Raw genomic sequence first — 26,480 nt, 5'->3', positions numbered from 1 at the left:
CAGAACTACCCACAGACCAATCTGGTGGCACAATTACTCAACTGAAATCCATTCTTCCCAGGTATGTCTACATTTGTGTCAAGCTGACAAGAACAGACCAACGCACCACCAAACTTTGTGTTCTTGTGTTTAAAATACTAATTGAGTCCAGTTTGTGCTGCCCGTGTACTCTTCAATTTGTGGACAGCTACTGGAGCATGGTTGATCGATCAGGGACCATACTCTTAAAGAAAACTATGCCCTCCCAGCAGCCATCACTGCCAATAGCTCCTCCGCTGGTAGTAAGACTTCATGCCCACTTCTCCTTTTTTGTCTGTGTTTTGTCTGTCCTTTTGTCTGTTTTGTCTGTCCTTTGTGTTTTGTCTGACTTGAGATTTCCCAAGTCCTGTGCATGCTGTCTTAACTGCTGTAAAGTTATAGGTACAACTGCCCTACAGTGTCTAGAAATCATTGTTTCCCGGTGATTGTCCACTGTCTCTGGCTCTTACATTCTTTCTGTTTTTCTGCAATGATTCCTGAGCCTTGGGAGGAAGGCTGTAGTACGTATGGTCCATTTGGGGCTGAACATTATGAAGTATTTTACTTTCTGCGCTGTGGTCAGTGGTGGATCTCTGTGTTAATCTGCCACAGCAGGAAGCCTTTCTAAGAAGGGTTGGGACATGCAGTAATCTATGGGTATAATAATAAGCCATTAGAAGTTTGTTTAATGTTGTGCACAATAATAGTGGTGAGTTCTACTCTAAGGCCTATGGCTTGTTTAAGTACACAATTTTGGTCCAAGTAACAGTGTCAGCGATGGGTTCCATCTTACGAATTGGGCCATAAATCCAACTAAAAATTTGTTGGTTACCTGTGCTATTGGTGCACCAGTGGTCCCATCGAGCCCAGCTGCTTATTATTGTAGCTTGCAAATTTCATAGATGGGCACATGCAAAGCACCTTCTAGCATCCAGTAGGTATGAAGCTTCCAGTACCTGATTGGTTTCTCCACATTGTATGACTCAAGTTTGAGGTGTCTTTGGTGATATATCTTACTGTCAAAAGCATTGATATTAACCTGTGATATTTGTGAGATAATGGGATTACATTGTCTAACCACACCCCAGAAGATACCTATTCCTGTCACTGGGCTTTTTGTTAGCCCAAGGGCACTGTTGGCTTCTTACAGGGTAACTCCATGTAAACTCTATCTGTATATGTATCAGGCCATTGCCACTTTTGACCTGTATTATTAGGAACTCCTGTCTAGTTGCCCTGTTGTTACTGTTGCTCTCTTATACTCTAACCTCAACCAGCCATTTAGAATGAAATCAATACAATCCTCTAAGTGAAGCCATTTTTTCCTCCACCCCCAATCCTTGGCCTCCTTTCTTTATTCAGATTAAAAGCCAAACACCTTCCAATAGCCTAGAAATCTTCACCTGCTTTGCCCATCACCGGCCTCACCCCTATTAATTCTCCCCCTTGCTTACAACCTATGTCAACCAAAACTTGCTTGTTTTCTAGAATATTAAAAACACATTGAGACTTGCAGTCTTATTCAGTGGCACTTTCCCCTCAGATGAAAAGAGATATGTGTAACCTAAGCAGCAGATGACTGAACCAATCTCTGTAATTCTGAAACTTCCAGTAACCAATTCCTTCTTGAACTGAAGTTTACACCAATGTCATCCCTACCCCTAGGGCTTATCCTTAATATTTCATGTAAAATCAGCAATCATTCCCAACACACCCAATAATCTCATTTATCTTGTTATATATCTTCATTTTGCATACAACTTCCTACCTTCAAATACAGCAAAGATTTATTCATTGTTTTCGTATTTATTCTCTGTCTACAAAAGAAGAAATTTTTAAAATGTATTTTACGCACTGGCTTTACCTATGTATCCAGAAAGTTGTTAAAGATGGTGCAGATATGATAAATATACTTTGTTACATGTCATTGTGACCAATAAGCCAGCTCTTCGAAGACAACTCAGCAACTTCAAACACATGAGGTGGTAATTATTGTCATTTTTAAAAATCATTAACACCACTTCAAATTAAATAACTGCATTTAATCACTGAAATAACCATGGCATACAATTCAAAGCTTATGAAAGTTCATCAAAACTAAATACTTGATTTCAATAGGTTATCCCTATAGCAAAGTAAGTCTGCCCCTATAGAAGAGCGTTTTGTGATTTCTGTTTTAATTTCAATTTCTTATCCTAAAAAAAAAATTCAGGTGCATTTTCTGCATGCATTGTTTAGATAACTGACATTATTAGATACATGGAATGTGCTGATACATTGCTGTTGCCTCTCTTACATACTTCCCAGGTACAGCTGAGCCCAGCAGCTTAAATAAACCTTGATTGATGACGTTGCCCGAGCCTCTCCTGACTAGAAAAAGAACTCAGTTTTAATAAAAATATTTTCAACTTTAATGGACAAAAGCTCTCAATTTTAATAAAACTTGCACTTGTGTCTTTTAAAATTATTCTTTTCCTTCATATCTTACATGAAGAAAGGTTAAAATTTGCTTTTCTGAAATGCACTTTGAGATTTGATTGAGTCCTATAAAATATTTATTCACTTATAGTTAGAAATGTTTTCAATCCATAGAAATCCTACCAACAGAAAAGAAAGCAGGATTTTTGTTTTTATGTGTTTTTAATTTCTACTTTTTATTCTGACATTATGCATGTAGTCAGTGTGTTATGATATATTCAACCCCTATCCCCACCTTCTATTTCCTTCCTACTCTTGTTGACCTTCTTTGTCTTCCCAACCAGTCTCTCCGCCTTTCATGGACCCCCCCCCCCCGCCCGGAACTGTGTGTGTGCCAATCTTTTACAGGTAGCCATGGCTACCATGTGCTGAAGATTGTTACAGCCATGCTATGTTCAGAAGACAGAGTTTCATAGCATCTCCCACACCATGAACCAACTCATAATGTCCTTCCTCCTCCTTTTCCGTGTTGTTCACTGGGCCTTGGAGAAGATGATAGAGGTATCCTGTTTAGGGCTAATGACTCAACTGCTAATTACTCATCCTTTTCACTTCAACCAGGTGTGAATCTCTGTATTAGTCCTTGCCCACTTCGAAGAGAAGCTTTTCTGACTGAAGCTGACAGCAGCACTAGCCCACAAATATAAATGGAAGTATGTAGAAGGCAAGGTTGGCTGCGTTTCTACTTGGTAAAGCATCAATAACAAGGAGTGGGTGTTTCCAACTCTTAAAAGGTAACTTTCTTTAAAATTAAATAAAAAAGTAAAAATCCCACCGGAAAATTAGCTTGGATCATGCAAACGTTAGCTTCTAAAATATACGTGTCTTTAAGTTATAGCCCTATTGCCATTGTTTTCCAGTCCCAAGGAGAATTTATCAATACTTAATTCAGATTACTTGGACTTTTCTAATCAATTTTCATTCTCAATTCATATGTAAGTTCTACCATAGCTATAAAAGTCAAACAGTAATGCAATAAACTTGATTTTCTTTATAACAAAGTTGGTTTCCATGTTAGACTCCATAATCACTAGTTAATAACTACTTAATGATAAGTGAAAAACAAATACATGCTAAATTTAATTAATGTTGTCTATGTTGTTGGCTGCTAAGAACACAGTATGTTTTGCTGTTATAACATTGTGCAGTGTGAATTAAGTAAAAGCAATTAATCATAATCTTCATTTTATTACATGTATTTTTAGTTCAGTAAGTTTTTTAAAACTAAGGAAAGCCACAAAATTTACAGTTTAACATCTGCTTGACTACAAGCTATTTTAAAACATAAGTATCATGTACTAGCTTTTTTTCATATACTCTAACAGGCACAGTTTTGAGTAGCCTGTGAGCTCAGATATATGCAATAATGATAACTCAACACCATTATGAAGCAAAATCACTTCACACTCTTCTTTGGCTAAGTTGTTAATGCTGGTCTTCTAGAAAGATTTTCACCAGACAATGTTAGTCTCTAAACTATTGAGATATTAAAACAGCATGTTCTTTAAGCTTTTGTCTTTATTCAAAAATGCTCCTCGGAAAATTACTAAGCGTAAATAATTAGATCAAAGGTCTTGAGTAAAGGGACTAATATTTTCCAAATCCCTGAAAAGTGCCAGTCATTATCCTGGCGTTATACACCCCTAGCATTATAAGAACTTCATGTTCTTATCAATGTCTATACAAACATCTCAAGGGAAGACCATATCTGACAGAAGAAAGTTTTATCAGAGGAAATTAATTATAGAGATAGGTGATTTTAGAAAAGATCTTCTGACTTCAAATTTTCACTTTTGACTCCTCTCTTTTATTTTTCAGTTCTAGGCAAAGTACAAGAAAAAGGCTTATGCAGTCTATTTAATCTTTGCTAAAGTAAAATTTTAAAAGTGCTCTTTTGACTCATTTCCTATCTTTCCTGAGGCACAATTGGAGTAGGCTCTTTTCTTCTGATGGAAAAATACACATTTTGTTTTTAAAAAGCACTATTGCATAGAGACTCTTCAGGTATCGAGTGGATCTATTGAAAGGAAAAGTCAGGTTGATGTGGATCGCTGACATGGTTATGTTGCCTTGTGTGGACCTTGCTCCAGATCTGTCCTTGGTATCACTATAGCAACATAAAGCCGACACTCTCAACTCTGAATGCATGCAACTGTGTTTATTTATCTTCATGGCTAACCACGATGAACAACCAGAATCATCCATAAATTTTAGCCTTGGAGGGTATGAGAGCTGAAGATAGAAAACAATAAATTTGGAAGCTTCATGTTAGAGATGAAGAAATGGACAGTCATAGCAGAAAAAAATTATTTGGTTACAGTTACTTTCTGAAGGTTAGGACAAAATCAGTGTATCATATTTCACCTCCAGGAAAACATGTGTATTACAGAAGAACTGCAAATGCCTAGAGCCACTTCTCAACCTCTCATTTTATGAGTATAATTGTTCATAATGATGCCATAGACATATTGGTATATTTTGTAAATAGACACTTTCTTTTGAGCAGTGCCAGGAAATGTGATGATCCAAATGTTCCCAAGGAAGCAGGTTGCTGCTTCCAGCTCCCTGGGACATTTGTCAATGCTTTCAGAATTGTGGGTAATCTAAAACGAGCTAAGTTATTCTTTCCTGATTGCATCCTATTGACTTGTAAGCTGCTTATATGAGCTGATCCCGATTCAAAATGACTTCCCTAAATATCCTACCTGTTGGCTTAGAACTTAAAAGTGGAAAGACAGTATCTAGAAGTTACTGGGTAATGAACCACTCTATTGGCGACTCTTCAGCATCAATAGCTTGTCCCCTGCTCAGCTGTCCAATGTAATTCTTCTGATTGGAGTTCTCATCATCCCTGCTGTTTAAATCTTCTCCTCTTTTGACCTCCCTTTAGCTTTAATGATTTGCTTCAAACATATGCATGAGATCATCTCTCAGTCAAAGGTTCTCTTCCACTAATGCTCTAATCTTGGATGTCATATGTCACAATCACCCTCAGTTTCTCTGAAGGACCAGAAGCACCTGAGAGTTGAAAGTGTCCCATTCATTCTTCTCCCTTTCCTTCAAAGCTTGTATTTTATCCCAGCTTTCCTGACAGCACTGGTAACCTAGGATGTGCTGTTTAGGGTGCTGTTCCAGGCATTTTTCAGAAACAAACACGGCCTCAGCACCTATTTTTGGTGAGATGCTTTCATTATGCTATGTTACTAATCCCTTTTGGCAATCTTGCAAAGTAACTGTTATTATCACTACTCTGCACAAACAGAGAAATCCAGGACCAAAGCAGCAGGGGCTTGCTAAGGCTAAACAATTGCTAAGAAACATAATTAGAATTCAAATTCAGAGCTGTCTCATTTAAAATTTGACCCCAACATACTCTTTTACTCTATCCAAAAAAATTCTTCCAGTACCTATAATTAAAAGTGATCAGGGCCACTTTTAATTATAAATCTGGGCCTACGGGTCTTTTCTGAGACTGATATTCCAACCAAGGACCATGGAGATAACCTAGAACCCCTACACAGATGTAGCCCATGGCAGCTCAGTCTCCAAGTGCATTCCCTAGTAAGGGGAACAGGGGCTGTCTCTGACATGAACTCAATGGCTGTCTCTTTGATCAACAACCCCTGGGGAGTGGGGCAGCCTTACCAGGGCACAGAGGAAGACAATGCAGACTGTACTGATGAGACCTGATAGGCTAGGGTTAGATGGAAGGGGAGGAGGACCTCCCCTGTGAGTGGACTTGGGGAGGGGCATGGGAGGAGAAGAGAGAAGGAGGGTGGGGTTGGGAAGGGATGAGGGAGGGGTTACTGCTGGGATACAAAGTGAATAAATTGCAATAAATAAAAAATAAATTAAAAAAGAAGAAAAAGACAGAAATGCTGATGCCACAAATTCCCAAATTTGTATGCCTATTAAGACAATGAGCCTTTTGGGATTAAGGCAAAAAAAAAAAAAAAGTGACCAATTTAGGAATGTGAGGCAAAGAAAGTCCAGCAAAGGGCATCTTTAGCTTTAAGTGGCTCTTTACATACACCTACTGCAGAGTACCCATACCACTCCTATCTAAAGCCAAGTCCCCTTTTCCATGAAAAACCAGGTCTCCAACTTTATAGCTTTCATCACATCCCAGGCTAGCTTTAATTGATCCTGTCTCCCACTCTATTGATGAAAACAGACCTTCACTATGCCCACAGGCTGAAGCAGAAGCCCTGCAGGTCACTGAAATACGACCCTGATTCGCTTGTATGAGTATTTATAATCCACACTTGAGTTTTAACTAGGCTACAAGTAAAGCAAAAGAGAATCCTGGCTAGTACTTTCCTCACACCCTATGTAAATGAGACAGCATCTGGAGAGCCTCATGTGTGTTGTGAGAAACCTTTGACACCTATCTTGAGACCATTAGCCAGGTTTCTGGCATAAAATGTTCTTGCCAAATAAATAATATCATCCATCCTTCCATGGTCTGTGTTTCCCTACAGCTGCTTTAATGTCAAGGGCATTGTGACATGGCTGTGTTGATCTATGAGAGCATTTTGAACTGGTGTATAACATCACTTTTAAAAACAGCAATATACATTCAGTTATAGTTCATATTACTGAGCTTCTTCATCACCTCCAGGTTGAAACTTACAACACAATTTCCCTGGAGCAAATTACTTGAATGTGGACTAGAAAGTTCTCACACATGTGGTCTTTAGTTGCTAAGAAAAAGGCTAGGGTCTTCCCATTTTTAGATTATTCTAGAAGCACATCACTCTTACCATAAGCAACTAAGAGAACAAAAGAAAAATCATTCCTCATTTCAGAACTGTATGTTTGTAACCCCAGACAATATGTACACAACAAAATCACATCTTGGTTAGTGCAAAGTCAAACTAAGCCTGACCACAGAGATGGTGGAAGTTACTTTCAAAACTATGCCTTCTGGAACAAGAGAAGCACAGGAATTTAGTCCCGGAGCCTAAACATATTCTCTCTTTGAGGGTGAGCACATTCCTGAGCCTGCTCAGCTAAAGAATACACCTATAAGCATACTCAGTTTAAGGTCATAGTTCAGGATGGAGCATGTATTGCAGGACACGTGGAACTCAAGGTAATGGATCACATATTTGAAAATTTAAAATGGCAGAGAAGATAATTTTAGGCACGCTCAGTTTGCGACATAAAGATGAAAGATAAGAGTGCCTCTGGGCATGGTCAGATTTTTTTCAGTAAATATATTAACTGGAATAAAGAAAAATGTACTTGAACTACAGATTAGTATGGAAGTTTAGTCTAATGGCAACTACCTTGCTTAGCAGCTAACAATGAAGGTGAGGGGCTAAGCGCAGTGAATATGCATCAGAGTGAGGGAGCAAGCCACCTGCTCCTACAGACTTAGGGAAAGGGCCTGACTTCTGTCCATGAGCCCTGCTTGAAGTCTAAAGGGGGAGGAGGAAACGAGGCTCCAAGAAGAGATGGAATAGGGTATCTTTGAAAGGAGGCTGATGGCAGGGTGGGGTGGTGGTGGGTGCTGTGAACTAGTCAAGTGCGCTTATACACAGACTTGAGCTTGATCTAAGGTCCGCCCATCCAGACTCAGAATCAGCTCTCCGGAAGGAGAGTATTTATAGGATCTATTCATTAACAGTGAACCAATCAACAAAAGCCAAAGCCTCTTGCCACTCTAGATGTCTCCAATTCTACTCTCCTGGAGAGAGCTTACATCCAAATGCAGGAAACAAAATTCACTAGTTCAACAAGCAAGAAATGTGACAAGCCAAGACAAAGTAATGCGCAATCTGAATCGAAAAGATTTAATTGAACTTCCAACAGTTGAAGTCTTTTAATAAACAGTTATTCACAAAACTTGATAAGTTAAAACAAACCAGAACTTCCTGAAAACAGGAAGTAGAGAGAGACCTGTGATTTCCTGGGAAACAATTTGAATGATTACCAGTTTCAGAAAGATTGGTTAAAACCTGTTGACAAAGATGCTAATGATCAGGTGCCTTTTCCTAATGAATCAGGGATTGTTCCATCTTGTGATACATTTACAATGTCCAGTTTTTCTTTGACAACTTAGAACAATGGCTTTGGCTGTAGTATCTGTGATTTGATGTGTATTATTTTATCAGTACTCAGATGGTGCTAGTGGTGTTATGTTTAATAATTTTCAAGGAGATTCCTGTTTTTCCACAATAGGAATATATTGATATTTTTTCAATTTATATTTAGTTGTAATTTCTGAATATATTTCATTATGGTTGTGATTAAGAGATCAAATTGGGTCCATGTCATATGGAACTCTTAATCTTATTAAGAATGTTTTATCATCTAGTATGTGTATAATATTTTAGTGTCTCCTGTGTTTATGAAGTTTTATTTGAGGAGTAGAGTCTACAAAGTCCCCACTTTTCATTCTTTTTCTCTTCTTAGCTTTCAGGGGGTCTGATTAGAAGTTGTAGTCAATTTTATCTGAGAAGGGAGGAATGAGAAGAAGCAGCCTATGCTTGAGAACTAGTTGCAGAGGAATTTGTATAATTTTCAATAGGGATAGTGTTCATAAGAGGGAAGAGTGGCTATCATGGTTACATGCTATAGGTGTTGCTGAGGGGTAAGGACAGAATGATGTCACAGTGTCACAGCAGAGGAAGAAAAGTCTACCCAGTAAATAGTCCCTAGATCTTAATTCAGGCCTTTGGCTATCACTTAGAAATTTCCAACATGAATATATAAATATATATGACATATATACATATATATACACATATGTACATATATGTAACATATCAATTAAGAAACCTTATTTTAGCCCATTAAGTTTGTCCTTTAAAAAAAAAGTTTATGCTATTCCAAGGCAAATGAAGAATTAAAAGAAAGCTTTGGGAAGCTCTCTCCTCCTCCTTCTATTGAACAGATTTCTTCACGTAATATAGCCTTATTACAGTTTTCCCTTTCTTTACTCCTCCCAGTTGCTTCCCATTACCCTTCCCATCTGGATCTGTTCCATCTCTAACTCTCATTAGAAAACAAACAGGTTTCTAAGGGATAATAATAAAATATAACAAAATAAAATATAATAATATAAAATAAAAACAATCACATCAAGGTTGGACATGACAAAGAGCCTGGGAGAAGGCACAAATATCAGATTCACTTTGCTTGCACACTCACGAATCCCATAAAACCACTAAACCAGAAGTCATAACATGTATGCAGAAGACGGTGCAAACCCATGCTGGCTCTGAGTGTAGAGCCTCAGTCTGTGAGTTCATGAGCTTTGGTTATGTTGAGTTAGAGGGTCTTGTTTTCTTGATGACCTCAATCCCCTCTGGCCCTGATACTCTTTGTGCCTTTTTTCCTCTGGAATCCCTGACCGCTGAGGGGAGGGATGTGACAGAGACATCCCGTTTAGGACTCAGTGTTGCAGAATCCTCACTCTCTGTATAATGTCTGGATTTTGGTATCTGTGTTTGTTTGCATCTACTTTGGGAAGAAGTGTCTCTGATGATGGATGAACAAAAGCATTGATCTATGAATAAAGCAGAATGTCATCAGAAGTTAGTTTATTGCTACTTTTGTTTTTTCTAGAATAGCAGTATTTGGTTTTATGCCATGTCCTTGGACTAGTTAGTCTCTGGTTCTTGGCCACCCAAGCAGTGATCAAGTTGGATATGAATTCCTCCTCATGGGGTGGGCCTTAATCGAACAGATATTGGTTGGTTACTCTCACAAGTTTTTGAAACCAATGACCTAGCATATATTGGAGGCAGGACACCACTGTACATCAAAGTTTGTGGTTGGCTTGGTGCTTACATTTCTCTTTTGGTAGAATGTATAGTACCTTTCTGTGCCAAAGATGAGGGCTGTGTGTATGCACCAGTTCAACTTCTCCATGTTTAATTAGTTGTGTAGATGCTATCTTCAACAATAGGGCCTTACTGTCCATTTCTGGAAAGTAACCTATTATCTTGGCGATAGCCAAGTTTGTTTGGGAATTACTGTGAGACCCCTTCGGCCAACAACTCAATTAGATGTAACTCAATCCCTGTACTGGAAGACAAGAGATGGCCAGATGGGACTGTTTCTCCCCCATTATTTGTTGATTTCATTTAGATCTCTTCATATATGTATATATTTTAGGAAGTGTCTATTCTATTTGGTTTCTATACTAAGCCTTAAATTGCCCTTAATTTTAAATGCCTTTCCTTGTATTCCCTCCCTTGTCCCAGTCTTCTCTTCCTCTTCCCACCTTATCCTTTCATTCCAGATCACCCCCCCATCCACACAAAACTATCTATTCTATTTTCCTTTCCTAACAAGATCTATCTCTTCTCTCTAGTCCCCTACTCTATACCTAACCTCTGCTGTTCTATAAATTGTAGTATTGACTTAACAGCTAATATCTACATCTAACTGAATATATAATGTCTTTCTGGAATACGTCACTCAGGATGATTTTTTTCTAATTCCATCCACTTAACTGTGAGTTTCATTATGTCATTTCTTTTAATGGCTAAGTAATACTCCATTGTATAAATGTACCACATTTTCTTTATCCATTCTTTTGTTGAAGGGCATATAGGTTGTTTCTAATTTCTAGCTATTGTGAATAGAACAACAACAAACATGGCTGAACAAGTGTCTTTGTGGGAGGATGAAGAGTAGTATAGCTGCATTTTGTTCTATATTGATTTAGGGAACAAACACATCTTTTGTTTTTGACACTGTATTATGTGAACCACAGAACTTTCTGATGCTCAGAGTGTATTGGAGGTCAATCCGTGTTATTATAGATCAAAGAGAAGATTCCTATGTATAGTTTTGCTTTCTTGGCTCACTCAAAGCTGACACAAATTTGCTGGGATATGTTCCAGTTTTTAAATATATTATTACAGGTGTACTTTATCATAAAACCCATTAAGGATTCAGCTTATTTTTAAATGTCCAATTGAATACGATGGCTTAGCATTCTTTTCTTAATTTTAGAAAATTCGCCATTCATCTAAAAGTATATCAGAAAATCCTGGCTGGTTCGGTGTCCTCATTATCTTAGAAGCATACAGTTTTCCCTGTGTACAAAGCTTATCAGATTTGTCTTTCTAAAAATCTAAACTAAAGTAATAATGAGATCCTGACCCAGTTAATGTATAAGACAGTGTTTCTGTTGCTCGGTTTTGTTTTTTAAGATTTCACACTGAGAAGGGAGTGAGAACTTGAATACAGAAAGTAAGGACTATAGATAGCTCAGAGTATCCAGCACTAAGCTCATGCTGTGTTAGCACCACAGTAAATGTACCGTTCCCCCAAACATCATCCGTGTCTATGTAATTTAAAATAGCGTCTATGTATTTATTATAAAGCTTCATAGGAATGACACTACAGCCTCTACAGAGTAGTCATAAAATAAATACTGCCTATCAATCCTTTGTCTGATTCCTAATGATTATCATTTTCTGAAATTATGTTTTATTATATTTTCTTTGGAGGCAGAATAGGGATTTAATGATTTTGCTAGAGCCAATTTGCAGTTGACAATTCTCTATAAAGGGTGTGAAACTCGTATTTGGTTTTGATTTATGGCAGGTTCAAAAAATGGCATTCATCCTTGGTCTAGAGCCTAAAACAATTGAGCTGAGGGATAACTTTCCTGATGGCTGCATTTTAGAAGAATGTTGTTTTGCAGGGTTGCAGATTAGGGAATCACCCTATAACAATAACAGCAATGCTTTTTCTGGGAAAGCCCCGTGGAGAGGAGGTGTGCCTAGAATCCGCAACACTTGTGTTTTTATTACAGTGACAAAAGCAGTTATTTGAGAGTAAATTTCAAATTTACAAAAAATATTTCACAATCTTTAATTTCAGCTTCCCAGATAGAACGGAGGAGAGATGAGCAGCTTCACTGCTCAAAGCTGGGAGTTCGTGGGATGTCAGCTTTGCCAAGCACAACTGGGCTGGCGTTCTGAAGCTGCTTCTTTGTGTGGTCAGGATGATATGGTCATATAAACACGTCATTGCTGTCAAAATGTCATGTCAAAATGACCTAGCCAAAATGTTCTACTATATGTAATACTGCTGTCCTGTCCTTACTCTTTCAGTTCTAAAATATCTTCACTATGTTTTTTTTTATTTTTAAAAAGTGTGCTGTAAAATTACCTTAGCTTCTGTGTATACTGTACATCCCCACTCCATTTTCTCCTAGTTTACACTTCAGTCTCTGGAAATTTCTAGATATCTTATGTAGGTTTACTTATTTTTAGTAACAATAAAATTAACAAAGCATACAGCCCGTACCATATTTCAGATACTTTAAGCATTCACATGTAAAAACTCATTTAATTCTGTACGATCTGTAAGACGGAGATTCCAGTTTTATTTTCGCTTTGAAGGTTGGGAGGCTAAGAACACAAGAGACTTACTTGTTACGTATATGGCGTAAGAGTGCAATTACTAATTCATGAATATAAGACTTATGTCTATACAGTATTCTGAATCTTACTGTCTTATGATGTGCACCACAAAACAATGACCGAAGCGTCTTGTCTTCTCCACCCTATAGCCTATTTTAATTCGTTGGATCTAGCTACATGTCTAGTGTAAGCAAATCTTTGCCTGTCTCTTTTTTGAATTATTGTTAATAGCATATATTGCTTTCAGGTGGATTCGCTTCATCAGCTCTGAGATTAAATTGGTGCTGAGCCCACCCATTTATATGTTGATGTTTTAGCTTCCCAGATTTTAGATTGTATCTATTCTTAAAGATAGACAGCCTTTAAAGGGATAATTAAGTTTTAATGAGGTCATGAGAGGGCCCTAATCCAGTCTGTCTTCATAAGACTAGGTAGGATATCAGACAAACATATCAGAGATTAATTTTGACAGTAAACGGACCTACAGAGATACCACCAGAATTACCACCTATTAAAGCATAAATCTTGGACTTGGAAAATAAAAATGAAGACCTGTTAAGCCTCCCCCTTCCCCTGTGATATTTTGTTGTGACATCTCTAATAGATTAATACAGTTGACAGATCTATTTATGGGCCAACATGTTCATGTAACATACATTTTAAAATACATCAGTTTTAGACAGGCACGCTATAAAAGTTAAGTTTTTCTGGTCACTGGTAAGCAATATTGGTCCATATTACCTAAAGTTTTGATCATTGTGTGTGAGTACAAGCACACGGCCATGTAAATCGGAACAACATTCTAATAATGGCCGTTGTCTTTCAGAGAGTGATTTCTAATGTATGTAGTTAATAGATTAAATGGGCTTCTATTGAAACTTATAAACAAAGCTTATACACAGCTTCTTGAAATGACACTTTCTTTCAATTTCTTTGCAAATCTTTTGCATGCCTTTAATATTGTGGCGATGGGATAGTGCGTGCCAGTGTTTTACTTGAACGAGACAAACATATCTCTCTATAAATATAAATAACTGTATGCACACAAAAGTATTATGTTTCATACTTAACTTCCAGAAAATACCACCATACATTTTAATTGCTGTACTCTAAAAATTCATTTGATAGCAATTAAGCAAATTATGATTGCTGTATCAAGACTTGCCAAAGTATATGTGACATTAAGTAGCTAAAACTTCCGAGGGAATACTCAGAAGCCGTCTCATGCAAACTAGAAAGAAAAATGAATCACCGAGCTTAGATTTGTGTTTCTAATCGTTATTTAACTTAGAGATAGGGATAAACTAATGTCAGGGACCTTTATTTATTGAAGTTAAGAAAGACCTTTTCATGTCTACAATGTAATAATGACAATCACAAAATTCCACACGTTACTCTCTAGACTCCCCGGCAACATTTGTTGAAGAGGATGTTATTTTCTAAGTGTATATCTGGTAAAAATTCGGTAGCTGTTCCATGAGCTTACCATGGGCTTTTCTGTCCATTTCATTGATTTATATGTCTGCTTTTGTCCCATGCTGTTTCAGCTGCTATGGTGCTATGTCATAACTTGAAATCTGGCGTGATGATATTTCAGGCAATGTTACTTTTATTCAGGATTTCTTTGAGTATTTTTGATCTTCTGTGCTTCCATATAAATTTTGAGGTCTTTTTTTCTGTATCTATAAGAAATAGTCCTCAAATTTTGCCTTGAATCTATAGGCAACTTTTGACAAAATGACCATTTTCACGTATTAATTCTTCTAATCCATGAGCATGAAGAATCTGTTATATTTTTTTCTCTTTCTTTAGCATCTCAAAGCTTCATTTGTAGGAGTTTTGTTTTTTTTAATTAGGTTTATTTCTAAGTATTTTAAATATTGTAGATATTGTGAGTGGGGTTGTTTCCCTGATGTATTTTTCAAGGTATCTAACATTGGTGTATATGAACAATACTGATTTTTGTGTGTTAATTTAATATTCTGCACTTAGCTGGAAGTATTTATCAGTTCTAAGAGTTTCAGTGGAGTCTTTAAGGTCTCTTTTGTATAGAAAAATATGATGGACAAATAAAGATGTTTTGAAATTTTTTTTCTAATTTGTATTCCTCTTGTTTCCTTATCTTATTGCTGTAGCTAATACTTCAAGAACTGTATTGAAAGGAATAGCGAGAATAGACACTCTTGCTTTTGATCTTTGCGGGATATACATTACCATTCCAAAGGTGGAGGAAAGAGAGCATAGTGAGAAAACACGGAGTCAAAGCAAGATTGAAAATTAGCAGAGCAATTTCGCATTCGGAATCTCTAAGTCCTATGTCAGTGTAAACTCTTAACTCTTCCCAGATTTGTTGACTGCAACACACTTTTCTCTCTTGGGCTGTTTTTTTACACCTTGTTAGCAGCTCCCCTTGGCAGGTATCCCATGATTCTGGCATCTCCAACATCTTGGTGTCTCTTAACACAGCCTAGCATTTACTGTGATAGCTTTACTCCATGGCTTTTCCTGAACCGCACTACCAAATGCTTGGCCTCAGTGGCTTTCCGGAACCACAGAGAAAGATTCATTATACCGTTTTTGTATCTTTCTCAACTCTAAATTCCAAATTACATGGCAGAAACTGCCAAGATCTGTTGTCTACTTGGGCTGACACAGCTCCTCCATGACTTGCATTTGCATAAGTTCACTTGTTGATTGTTTCTAGGCCCAGGAAATCCATAAGGCTTAAGGATTAGATGGATGGGGTCTTGCCCCAAGAATACCACTCCATTTATTCATTTTGAATCTGATCTTTCTTTAAACCCTTTATCTTCTTGAACACAGAACTTGACTCCAACATTGTATTTCCTGATGCTCTTTTTCTTTTCAAACTATACATTTTGTATTTCTTTTGCCTTACTTGCTCTTTTTTATTGTACATCTGTATAAGAGTGGTCACCAATAACCACAGGATACAAACAGTGCTAGGCTGTCTTGAACTCTCCTCTGCCAACTTTTAAATTAAAGTTAAATTAAATTAAAATTTTAAAAATTAATCAAAAAATTTCAATTTAGCCTCCAGGAAATTTTAAGGACAAAGGCAAAAAGCAGCCACATTCTTTGCTCAGCTATCCCAAGGCCAGCTGCTAATATTCTTTCTTTATGAAAGCTCTTGAGCTGGGCCCACCTTACTCTCTGTACTTCTATATCCCCAGCTCCTACTAGGATGGTCCAGTAAGCCCTGCTAAAGTGTTAACTATGTTTTTAGGTCGATGTCCCGAAGTCTTCCCATGTTCTGCCAATTAACACCATGGTCGGGGCTTTCATAGCAATACCTCACTTCCCGGTACCAACTTCTATCTTCATTGCTGTTCTATTGCTGTGAAGAGTCATATAATCACAGCAACTCTTAAAAGGGGAAGAGTTTAAACAGGGGTGTACTTACGGTTTCTGAGGGTTAGGCTATGACCAACATGGCGGGGAGCAGAAAAGCATGCTCTTACAGTAGGAGCTGAGAGTTTTATACTTGATATACAGGCAGCAGGCGGAAAGAAAAACACAGACAGAGACAGAGAGAGAAAGAGATTGGTCTTGTTTTGGGCTTTTTAAACTTCACTGTCCACTCCCAGTATCATATTTTCTCTCACAAGGACATATTACTCCACCAAACCATACCTCCTACACCTTCCAGACAGTTCATCAACTGGGGACTAAGCATTAAATGCATAAACCTATGGGAGAATTCTCATTCAAATCATTATACCTACCATAATGGACTCCTCCTTTCGAACTGCAAGCCAAAATAAACTCTTTTCTCCACAAGATGCTTTTGGTCTGGTATTTTATCCCAACAATGAAAACTGACTAATATGGGATGTTATTTCAACTTTCTTATTTATTTATTTATTTACTTACTTACTTACTTACTTACTTACTTACTTACTTATTTTACTTTTTTTCTTTGTTCCTTAATATGTGAGAAAGTACCATGAACTTCTGAGCAAATGTGTATTCTTTAGGTGCAGTGTTTAGGTAGAGTTTTCTAGAGATGTCTGTTATGTCTGTTTGATTTATGGTTTCACTTAACCCCAATGTCTGTGTTTAATTTTTGTTTGGTGAGCTACTGAAACGTCCCATCATCACTGTGTTTTGGTTGATTAGGGGCTCTATATCCAGTAGTATTAGGTACACCTGTGTTTGGTGCATTCGTGTTTAGGTTTATACCATCTTCTAAATGAGTTATTTCCTCCATGGGCATGAAGTGACCTTCTTTATCTGTTTGGACGAATTTTATCTGATGCTAGTTTGTCTGAGATTAGAACAGCTGCCTGCTTGTTCCCCACTTCTATTTACTTATAACTTTGTTTTCTATCCTTTTACCCAAAGGTGATGTCTACCTCGGACTGTGAGTTGTGTTTCTGAAAGACAGCAAAAAGAAACCTAGATACTAACCCAGCCTGCTACTCTATGATCTTCTATTAGTGAATTGGTTATGTTTTAATGATGGGACCAGGATCTGGATTTAGGATGTTGTGTGTCTGTTCATATGAGTTTTATCCCTGGATATAAATGTGGGGTGATGCCTGGGTGGCTTTAAGGAGGCAGAGCTGAAACTGGGGTAGTTTGGGTGGTGGGGTGAGAAAATATCTTCTAATAACTTGTGGAGCAGTTGACATGCATGCCTGGAAATGTGGAGGGAGAGGCCACAGATGAAGTTTCTTAGCAGGGCTGGGCTTGAAGAATTACTTGGAGCAGTTATGGTGCACAAAAGTGGTAGCAAGGCTGGGCCAGGGTCTTGGGGCAAGGGTGGCCTCACTTAATGGGGCCAGAGAGACTACAGGGAGCAGCTGTAGGAAGCAGCAGTGGAAGCAGAGCAGGTTGGTCTCTGGGTTACTTTCCAGGGCTATTTAGTGAGTGCATGTAAATGGCTGCTGTGAGTAGAATCAGAGGCAGGGTAGGGTCCGAGGTGCGGACAGCCACTTATTATGGTAAGAGGGATGCAATAGAATGAACACATCTTATGCTTTCTGACCCAGAAATGTCTCTCTATCCTTGGGTCTAGCAAATTTGTTTCATAAAGAAACATGGGTATGTATACTTGTATATAGAGAGATATATGTACAAAATATGAGAATGTTCACTCAGGTGTTTCTCTGCATTCTTGAGTAATTTGAAAGCATTAAGCATTTTGATCATTGTTCTTTTGAGTTCTTTCTTGAATTTGTTTCTTCTCCTTAGGCAGTATTGCTGAAGGTTTGGGGTTTGGGGTTGTAGTTAGAGCTAGGGAGATATTTCTAAGACCATGAGAAAGAGCAAGAGGCGGCACTTCTAATGTAGTTCCATTTCTTTTATCTGAAAATGTTAACCCTCAACTAAGCATGTTTTATTTACTGAATAATCTGATAAATGTCAACTGATACATAAAGCCTAGAAATTATGCATATTGATGAGATAAGGGGCTGTTTTGGTGCATGCATTCATTGAATAATGTTTTAACCAAGTAACATATATATCTACTGAAACATAATTTATGGCAAAATTTTTCAAATTGCTTTCTTTAGCTTTTTCAATTACCCTGTTGTGTCTTTCATATAGTTTAAAAAAAGAAAACATTAAATATTTTGACTCTGAAAGACATGAACAATTTTCTGTGATTTTTCTGAAATTTACAATTAGAGATATTAGTTAAGAAGTGTCCTTAGAAGAGGAGAATGGAAGAGCGAGAGAAGAAGGAGAGCTCCTCAGTGGCTACTTTACCTTCTCATACTGCTTGAGTGTATTACGACGTGAGTGCATAGTATGATTTTTTATTATCAAGTGACTGTTCCAATATTGAGTGGATGAGCATCTATGTTTATTTCCTTTCAGCCATGTTTTTTGTGTTTGAAAACTTTAGAAGTATCACTTTAATATATTTTGAAGGCAGGGCTTCTCTTTTTCTTTAAAAATAATATTCAATTTGGTGGCTGTAGAATCCAGTAATAAAAATGGGGCTTTGTTCTTTTTGGACAGTAGAGGGAGTGTAGAAATGAAATGAGATGCTGAAGAACCAAGATGGTTCCTGGGACTCTTACCGTGTTGCCTTAACATGCAGAGAACTTCCATTCAACTAAAGCATGATTGTATCACAATTGGCTCCTTAGAGGTATTCCTAGGAACTTGTGTGGAAATTGAATCATATTTTAAGTTCTCCTGGGGAGATGATTATTGAAAGGAGTCCTGGTGTGAATTGTTTGGGAAAAAAATGAAGCTTTCATGAAACAGATAATCATTGTTAATTTATTATTAGAAGATAAAACCGGAGTAGTTTGTAATCTTCTATATAGGCAGACACTGTAAACCTGAGGTGTAATCCATTTTGCAAGCCTTGGGAATGCAGGTACTCAATAAATGTTTAATTGTCTAATTCTCCCAGGCTAAAGAAATAAACAGTTGTTGTGTCTGGGGGTGTATTTCTTTTCCTATTAACCTAATTTAAAGGATTGCTGTCTGAATCCCATTAGACAACTCTCCATTTCTATCTATCCATTCCTTGGACAATATTTTTGAGCACTTGCTATAAGGTAGGCTGAGTTAAAACCCTGGGCGCTAAAACAAAAATTTAGACACTGAACTCAAATGCTTGTTTATAAACAAATGATGCTATTAGGTGTTACATGTGACATAGGGATAAATATTAATAAATATTACTAATAAGTAGCCAGTTCTGTGCTTTTTGACTGTATGTAGATTATATTTCTTTACTCTCTCAGAGTTACTCATAGATATTTTACTAGCTCTGATCAAAAACACTTAAGTGGAATGGCAATGTGACAGCCAGACCTAAGTGTTGGGTCACTAGGATTCAACTCTACTCTTTTTTTTCCCTTTTGATGTAGCCATCAGGAAAGTATATGTGACATGAGGTATCATGAAGCAAAGAGAGTCTTGATTCATCACCTTGAAGGTGGCTAGCTGGAAAGACTCCTCAGTTCTACAGAAAGTTGCTGTCATAGTTGATTTTGGTTGTCAGCTTGATTGGATTTATAGTCCACACAGAGGCAAGCTGCTGGGCACAGCTGTGAGGGATTTCCTTAATCGGGCTAATGGAGTGAAAAAACGCAGCTCACTAGTGGCGGAGTTTTAGGTGAAAGTTTTTGCATGCTTGCCTTCGTGTTTTGCTGGTGGGTTCACTGCCTTCGTGAGTTTGCCTTCCGGGTTTCCACTCTTCGGCTTTTGTTGCTACTGTTGCTGATTCCTTCCCTCATGAAACACAGATTCTTTGGACTTCCAGTGTGGACTGAAGATCTATGGCTCTCCAAGAATCACTAACCTGTAGTGCTAGCATTGTGTCTACAAAGACATCCAGCCTCAAGAATTGAGCAGCTTCTAGGTTCTCTACCTCCAGAGTGAAGACAGCTATTGTTGGGCTATAAACTATATCAGGTATAACAATAAAATAAATCTTCTTTAATTATATATTTATTTTTATCACTTTTGCTCCTCTAAGATAGCAACTCCCAAACTGTGGGTTGTGACCCCTTTGAGAGTCAAATGACCTTTTACCAGGGGTCACCTATGACCATTGGAAATGCAGATATTTATAATTCATCACTAGCAAAATTACAATTATGAAGGAGTAATAAAAAATCATTTTATGGTTGGGGTCATCATAGCATGAGGAACTGTATTAAAAGGTCATAGCATTAGGAATGTGGAATGCCACTACTCTAAGGAAACCCTGATGAACACAAGTGATATAAGGATCAACAAATGAAGAAAAAAAAAAAAAAAACCCTCAACATCTTTTTGTGTGTGTTTACGATGATTTTTTTTTTTTGGTTGTTTGTTTTTCAAGACAGGGCTTCTATGTGTGTATCTTTAGCTGTCCCAGAACTCACTCTGTAGTACAGGTTGGCCTCAGACTCATAGAGATCCACCTCCCTTCACCTTCCAAGTGCTGGGATAAAAGTGTGTGCGACCACTGCCCAGCAAGATGATTTTTTTTTAATGGAGGCTACTAGTTATCCTGCCACAGCCAATCCTGTCACAGAGGATTGGGAGTTAGAAAGTGATATGAATGCTAGTTAATTATAATGGTCAAGGAAGACTTACTTCCCTGACCAAATGTCAGTATCAAGACAGTTATTTTTATTTAGGCATGAAGGTGTGAATGAAGAGGGGATGGACATAAAGAAGAATGTATTTATATTTTTCCAGCACACGCATTGCTTCAGAGTCATTGAAGAATATCCACAGCTCGCCAGCCTTGTTGCATTTGCATTTCCCGGGAGTTCTTTATGTTACTGAAATTATTGTCAGAGTTTTAAATTATATGCTTTTTGGTAAGTTTTTTACTGAGAGATGGGAAAAAAATAAAGAGAACTCTCTAATTTTTGATCCTCATCAAAACAATTTTTTCATAGTTCTGACATAATATGATTCCATGTGAGTCTATGTAGGTGTGATGGACTTGGTTTTATTAAGTCACCAAATCATAGTGATATAAAATTAGGACTTCACGGGATTTGATTGATTTGTATTCACAGAATTAAATAATAACTTGGAAGATATCATTTTGAGAACAGAAAACAACAAAATCGTATAGATTGTATTTGCCTGTGGAATCTGAAAAATAAGGATAACTTATTGAATATTTACCTCAATTCATGCATTTTCCTGTGAAGTAATATATATTTCACAATATAATTTTATTTTCTGAAAAAATAATACTTTAGCTTATTTTGCTTGTTTCTTTTTTGTTTTGTTTTAATTTATTTTCTTATACAATGCATGCCAACCACAGCCTCCCCTCCTTCCACCCTCCCCTACCTTTCCTCTCTCCCAGATCCACTGTTCCTTCATTTCCCACAAGCTTCCGAGTGTTATCAACTGAACATGGCATAACAAGCTACAGTAAGAGTAGACACAAACCCTCCTATCAAGGCTGGATGGGGAAAAGGGTCCCATGGGCAGGCAAAAGAGACAGAGGCCCTCCGCACAATGTTTAGCTTGGGAGCTAAACCACCAGAGCATGTATGCAAAGGGAAATGATATAACAGAAAAAAAATATTTTAATAGCTCTGTGTATAGGGTGAATTGAATAATTTATCATTATGATTCTTACATAATGATGAGTTTGGAGTCTTCATTCTTGCTCTTATGCATGTAGAAATTGAATGACTAAACCTTGTGGCCTGGAGTGATATCTCAGCAATTAAGAACATTTGCTGCCCTTTCAGGGGACAAAGGTTTTGTTTCCAGTACCATCACTGGGCAACTCACAACTGCCTGTAACTACAGTTTTAGGTGACCCAACACCCTGTTCTGACATCTACAGGAACTAGTATGTACACGGCCCACAGACAAACATGCAGGCATTCATATGTACATTAAAATAAAACCAATAAGTATTGAAATCTAAACCTTGTTAAAGATACTAAATTTGTGTGGCTCCTGTTCCCTCTGGGTCCTTTTATCTCCCCCTTCTTCTATAAGACTCCCTGTACTCTGCACAAAGTTTGGTTGTGAGTCTCTGTATCTGCTTTAATCCCCTACTGTTTAGAGTCTTTTTTTTTAATATAACATTTACTTATTACAGTTTATTCACTTTTTATCCCAGCTATATCCCCCACCCTTGTCCCCTCCCAATCCTGCCCTCCCTCCCTCTTCTCCTCCCATGCCCCTCCCCAGTCCACTGATAGAGAAAGACCTCCTACCTTTCCATCTGACCTTAGCCTATCAGGTCTCATCAGGACTGTCTTTCATAGTCTTCCTCTGTGGCCTGGTAAGGCTGTCCTCCCCTCAAGGGGAGGTGATCAAAGAGCCAGCCACTGAGTTCATGTCAGAGACAGCCCCTGTTCCCCTTACTAGAGAGCCCATTTGGAGACTGAGCTGCCAAGTGCTACATCTAATTTGAGGTTCTAGGTTATCTCCATGCATGGTCCTTGGTTGGAGTATCAGTCCCAGAAAAGACCTCTGGGCCCACATTTTTTGGTTCTGTTGTTCTCCTTGTGAAGGTCCAGACCTTTCCAGGTCTTTCTTTCTCCCCCTTATTTCATAAGATTCCCTGCTAGAAAAGATCATCCTGAGTGAGGTATCCTAGAAACAGAAAGACACATATGGTATATACTCACCTATAAGTAGATATTAGACATATAATATAGGATAATCATACTAAAATCTGTACACCTAAAGAACCTAAGCAAGAAGGAGGACTCTGGGTAGGATGCTCAATCCTCATTCAGAAAGGCAAATGGAATAGACATTGGAAGAAGGTGAAAACAAGGAACAAGACAGGAGCCTACCACAGAGGGTATCTGAAAGACTCTACCCAGCAGGGTATTAAAGCAGATGATGAGACTTTGTTTAGAGTCTTTTAGAGGACATCTGTGGTAGGCTCCAGTCCTGCTTCCTCTCTTCTACTACATCTTCTTCTACTGCTTCCAGTGTCTATCCTGTTTTCCCTTCTGAATAAGGCTTAAGCATCTTCCCTAGGACCCTCCTTGTTGTTTACCTTCTTTATGTCTGTAGATGTTAGCATGTTTATCCTATATAATATGACTAATATCCACTTATAAGTGAGTATATATCATGCATGTCTCTCTGCTTCTGGGTTACCTCACTCAGGATGCTCTTTTCTAGTTTCATCCATTTGCTTGCAAATTTTATGATTTCCTTGCTTTAATAGCTGAGTAGTATACCATTGTACAGGAGCCACACAAGGAAAGCAACAAAGCCAAAACAAAACAAGATAAAACCAAAACAAACAAACAAAAAACAGGGCCCAGGAGAGTGCAGAGACTGATGCATCAATCAAAGATCATACATAGGGAGGATCTAGATTCCCTGCTGAGATGTAGCCCATAGACAGCTCAATCTCCATGTGCGTTCCCTGGTAAAAGGAGAAGAAACAGTCTCTGATATGAACTCAGTTGCCTGCTCCTTGATCACTTATTCCTAGTGGGGTGGGCTAGCCAAACAACAGAGGAAGCAGATGGGGACAGTTCTGATGGGACCTGTGAGGCTAGGGTCAGACAGTAGGGGAGGAGGACTGCCCCTATCAGTGGACTGGGGAAGAGAGTTATGGGAAGAAGAGGGAAGTATGGTGGGACTAGGAGGAGATGGAGGGAGGGGGCTACAACTAGGATATAAAGTGAATAAATTGTAAATGATGATGATGATAACTTTAAAAAAATTCTAAATTTGGAACTATACAAGAAAAAATAGTTCTGAGGGGAGAAACACTTATCTTAGACAATTACTATCTAAGGAAGCCTGTACTGGGGTTTAAGTGACATGTTTTTCAAAGCCCAAAACAGTATTTGTAGCCAACCTGGGCTTCTTTGTCACATTGTTTTAAAATCTATTTTCAAAAGCATGTGCTTTAAGATACACAAAGCTGGATGATCATCTGTGTTTATTTCTACTCCATTCCAGAACTTTCTTTAATGAAAGAAAATGTATGTACATAGCCATTTGTCTTTTACACAAAGTCAAGAAAAAAAAAAAAACAACGCTGATGGCTGAGTGTATGGAGATGCTGACGGCAGTTAATCTTGCCTCCAAGTACGTGGGACGACAGGAGATGTCCATTCTCAAGAGCTGTGATGGTGATGGAGCATATCACCTCTTACCCCTCAGCAACACAGCCTCAGCCAACAGGACGTCATCATCCTTAGCAGGGCCACCTGTGGTTGTAAAAGTAGCTCTTATTCACCCGACTCAACTGTCAAATCCAAGGCTTACTGCCTCCATTTGCTTGCTAACCTAGGCTTAGTCCTGGAAGCTTCCATAAGGCTTCGCTCCATAAAGGCTCCATAAAGCTTCGCTAGGCCTAGAATATTTTCAGCCTCTGAGACTTACTGCTGAATAAGCTCAATCTTTCTAGTTCTTCTGAAATCTGGTTAGTTGTTTGGTTCAATTCAGCTGTTCTGGCTCAAACGCCTCTCCAAGCTGACTGTTTCAAACTGGCTTCCCTTCGCTTCTGACTGAATTGTTCTGCTTGGCCTCACCTCAAACTAACTCTAGCAATCTATTCTAATCTGCTGGCTCCTTCCCATTCTCTGGCTTTTCCACCTTCTCGTTTTCTGTCTTTACTTGTGTTTAGCTTATTCTCTTTTCAACCTTTCTCTGTAAAATTTTCCCAGTAAAACTTCCTCTGAATTCCATGAACTGAACTGCCATGAACTCAACTCCACTGCAATGCCTCTTAACTCACTGACTCAGCTGAACTGACTAAAACTCAGAGATCTGCATGTCTCTGTCTCCTGAGCACTAGGATTAAAGGCGTGCACCACCACACCTGGACCTAAGCTTTTCTTTACCTGAAACTTGTTCTATACCAGGCTGGTCTTGATCTCAGAGATCTGCTTGTCTCTGTCTCCTGGCATTAAAGGTGTGTCTGTATTCCAGCAGCAACACACATACCTGGAAGGTGTTTGGATGTGATCTCTTGCCAGAGCAGCCATGTTCTGAATTAAAATTTCTTTACACTTGGTGACTGAGTGGGTAGGTCATTCTAGACATTTCAGAGAGGTGCTAAACAATAATGCAACTTTAAGTATACTTCTGACTCAACTCTTCAGGTTCCTGGAAAACAAATGAATAAATGTTCTTTGTACCTGATGCTTTTCCTTAAGGTAGACAGTGTTCTGTCTACACAGATTCATGCTGTCCTAAGAGTCCTGGAAAACAAGACAGAAGCTTTAGCCAATCATGAACTTGTTTTCTGATTTATGTGTGTATTTTATGTAAATGGATGCTTTGTCTGCAGGTACATCTGCATATCATGAGACAGCATCAAGACAGTTGTGAGCTGCCATGCGGGTGCTGGAAGTTGAATTCAGGACCTTCAGGAGAGCAGCGAATGCTCTTAACCACTGAACCATCTCTTCAGCCTTCATTTTCTGATTTATGACCACTTTTCAGGCTCTGTGAACTTAAAAAAAAAAAAAAAAGAACAAATCCACCTAGAGAATTACATTTTCTTCATGTGTCTCAAAACTCATTCTGTTTTTATGTGTACTTGTTCAATTTTACTACATTTTTATAATGAAATATCACATCAGAACTTTCTGGAATCTTTGAATCAAAGTACAGAGAAGCGATGTTTAGAGAAAAAAAAAAGAGTTGGCTGGTTGATGACACAGTGTTATTAAGAATCTTGGAGGTCTCAAATCCAAGTTAGTAACACAAGCTACATCTACCTTGCATACTACCACCTGTTAGTATTAAAGTATAAACAAACACACAAAATTATATTAGAACCCTATTCACTAAATTACTTAATCTATAACCAAAACCTCTTTTTAAGGTGTCCGTTTTGAGGCTTGGGAGATGGCTCTGTGATTAAGAACACTTACAGCTCTTGCAGAGTTCTGGCATTCACTGGCAAGCGCCCACAAGCCTGCTTACAACTGCCTATAACTTCAGTTCAGGTGTCCAAAACCCAATTCTGGTCAATATGGCCACCTATAGGCAGGTGGTACACTCAAATGCAGGGAGGCACCCACAAACATGCCCAGATAAGTAAAAATTAATTAATTAAAATGTTGATATCCTTTTTTGTGACAGTTGATAATATTTGAAAGTAAAGTGATATCAAGTTCTGAATTATTATTTTTTATGATT

At 38.1% G+C, this 26,480-nt stretch overlaps 1 long non-coding RNA gene across 1 annotated transcript; it reads left to right on the top strand.

Moving 5' to 3' along the window:
- LOC129683572 (uncharacterized) lies at positions 1-25,788 on the top strand. The gene is made up of 3 exons (XR_008721177.1): positions 1-61; positions 3,058-3,230; positions 25,624-25,788. It is a non-coding gene; the product is annotated as an uncharacterized LOC129683572 (long non-coding RNA).
- The last annotated feature ends 692 nt before the right edge of the window (positions 25,789-26,480 follow it).

This window comes from Psammomys obesus, unplaced genomic scaffold (assembly GCF_907164565.1).
Source record: "Psammomys obesus unplaced genomic scaffold, mPsaObe1.curated_primary_1811, whole genome shotgun sequence".
NCBI lineage: Eukaryota > Metazoa > Chordata > Mammalia > Rodentia > Muridae > Psammomys > Psammomys obesus.
The sequence above is the reverse complement of the archived record's forward strand: the minus strand, read 5'-3'. Positions and strand labels throughout refer to the sequence as shown.